Source organism: Pinus tabuliformis, chromosome 2_2 (genome assembly GCF_031772625.1).
Source record: "Pinus tabuliformis cultivar Carrire ecotype Pingquan chromosome 2_2, CPIR1, whole genome shotgun sequence".
Lineage (NCBI taxonomy): Eukaryota > Viridiplantae > Streptophyta > Pinopsida > Pinales > Pinaceae > Pinus > Pinus tabuliformis.
This window is the reverse complement of record NC_142300.1, coordinates 802,534,333-802,536,832: the sequence shown is the minus strand read 5'-3', so window position 1 is coordinate 802,536,832 and position 2,500 is coordinate 802,534,333. Positions and strand designations below refer to the sequence as shown.

Below are 2,500 nucleotides of genomic sequence, written 5' to 3'. Positions count from 1 at the left end.
TTTGTTTGTTGGAAAGCATGGACCAAGGGTGCGGGCTTCTATAGTTGGTTCTCTCGAAAAGGTGGTAGCGGTTGATGTGTTGCTTGGGTGAGCTTTTTCGTTGGTGGTTGGGTCGAGGGAGTGGTTGCGCGCGCGCCTGCAAGCTCAAACCTTCCGTGAGGCAAGATTGTCAAGGTGCTGTAAAGTACGGGATGGATGAAGAGCGGTTCAACCCGTTGGGCTGGCCACCCTAGTCCCTCCTCACCGTTCCTCGACATGCCCTCGCAGAAGGGTTGGGTGTCCAGGTAATGAAAAACCCATCCCTCGGTCTGAGCTCCATCAAGATCGCAATTTTTCCTGCCGATGGGCATGAGGGTGGCAATCTTATCTCGTGCCTTTGCCGTCGAGGGAATTCCTCGTCCTCTCATGAGCCACTCCCCTTCTGAGGGAAAAAGAAGTAGCGGGTTGTGTCTTTGTTCCTCCCTTTGGATTGTGGGTTTTTTGTGGGACTCGCGTCATTTCTTCATTTCGTGGTGTGCGCTTTGCGAACATCCCTCTCTCTAGTGGCCTTGCACCGTCGATGTATTTGTGGCTCGTGACTTTCTCCAGCGTTGAGTATCGGCCCGTGACAACTCCTCTTTGGAGTTTGATTCTTTGACCCCCGTTGAATCTCTCGCTGGAAAGGTTGTTGGGTGTTTTGTACACGGAGGGGTGCAATAGCGGGGTGGGTTTGTGTTATGGGCAGCATTCTATTTGTCGTTTGAAGCCTTGTATCGTTGGGTTGGGGGGCTGTTTGCCTCTCAGTGACGTGCTCCAGACACTGGTCTCATCGTGGCCCTCGTCTTTTCTATTGGTCAATTTTGGGTTGTGATTTATTTGCTTGGTTGTTTGCTATGTTGTAAATCTAGAAAGGGTGTTGTGATGAATGCATGTGGGAGGGTGTGAAGAGGTGGGACACTTTTTTGATTGGGTGCCTTGTTTGATTTCTTTTTGGTTAGCGGACATCTTGCTCGGCGTGCTGTTGAGCTTCTCTCTTTTCTTGGGATCTTTGCTTCTTTGGTGTTTTTTTCTTCCCTTCTTCATTTTGCCCCTAGCCTTACGGAGGAGAGGTGGGATTGTTGTGGATTGGTGTTTGGGAAGGACGAAAAGTAGTACGAGTTCCCAGGGTGGCCACCCTAGTCCTTCTCGATCGCCGTCCCCTGCAGTTCCCCCGTTTTTCCAAAGGCACGGGGTTTGGGAAGCTTGTTCTCTGTTTGAGCCTCCCCTTGTGAGCCGGTAGCCACGTTTGATATCTCTTGCTTTCCTGTTGTTTTCTTCCCTTCTTGCTTTTGGCCCCTTAGCTTTACGGAGAAAAGGTGGGATTGTTGTGGATTGGTGTTCAGGAAGGACGAAAAGCAGTGCGAGTTCCGAGGGTGGCCACCCTAGTCCTTCTCGATCGTCGTCCCCTGCAGTTCCCCCCCTTTTTGCGAACGTACTGGGGTGGGGAAGCTTGTTCCCTGTTTGAGCCTCCCCCTGTGAGCCGATGGATGCGTTTGATATCTCTCTTTCTTTCATGTTGTTTTCTTCCCTTCTTTTGGCCCCTAGCTTTACAGAGAAAAGGTGGGATTGTTGTGGATTGGTGTTCCGGAAGGATGAAAAGCAGTGAGAGTTCCTGAGAGGGTGACAGCCCTGTCGGCCCGGGACCCTGCGGCATCACGAGGCATTATGGGCAAGTCGGGTTGTTTGGGAATGCAACTTGGGTGGTAAATTCCATCCAAGGCTAAATACGGGCGAGAGACCAATAGCGAACAAGTACCGCGAGGGAAAGATGAAAAGAAATTTGAAAAGAGAGTTAAAGAGTGCTTGAAATTGCCGGGAGGGAAGCGGATGGAGGCTGTCGATGCGTCTCGGTCGGATGTGGAACGGCTTAGGCTGGTCCGCCACTCGACTTGAGGTGCAAACCAACACGGGCTGCTGCATCGTCACAAGCGCGGGCGGATTACTGCCTGTCGGTTTGCCACTGCGGTGGTCGAGGAATGAAGCGTGTGCCCTCGTGGCGGGCCGTGTGCACCTGCGCGCTCATGGTGTTGGTTGGCGGGCTTTCCATTCGACCCGTCTTGAAACACGGACCAAGGAGTCTAACATGTGTGCGAGTCGGCGGGTTTGAAAACATGCGAGGCGCAAGGAAGCTGACGGGCGAGATCCCCTCTCTGGGGGGGTGCATCGTCGATCGACCTTGAGCTTATGTGAAGGGTTCGAGTGCGAGCACACCTGTTGGGACCCGAAAGATGGTGAACTATCCCTGAGCAGGGTGAAGCCAGAGGAAACTCTGGTGGAGGCTCGTAGCGATACTAACGTGCAAATCGTTCATCTGACTTGGGTATCCCTCAGGATATCTGGAGCTCACGCGTGAGTTTTATCGGGTAAAGAAAATGATTAGAGGCATCAGGGGCGTAACGCCCTCGACCTATTCTCAAACTTTAAATAGGAAAGAGGGTGCGGCTGCTCCATTGAGCCGCGCCATGGAATCGAGAGCTCCAAG

General features: G+C 52.6%; 1 non-coding gene across 1 annotated transcript in view; it reads left to right on the top strand.

Annotated features, from left to right (window-relative positions):
• Window positions 1–1,430: 1,430 nt before the first annotated feature.
• LOC149195290 (25S ribosomal RNA) overlaps window positions 1,431–2,500 on the top strand; it is a 3,352-nt gene continuing 2,282 nt past the window's right edge. Inside the window, exon 1 of the ribosomal RNA XR_016255222.1 lies at window positions 1,431–2,500. This exon is cut by the window's right edge and continues 2,282 nt beyond it. This is a non-coding gene — a ribosomal RNA (25S ribosomal RNA).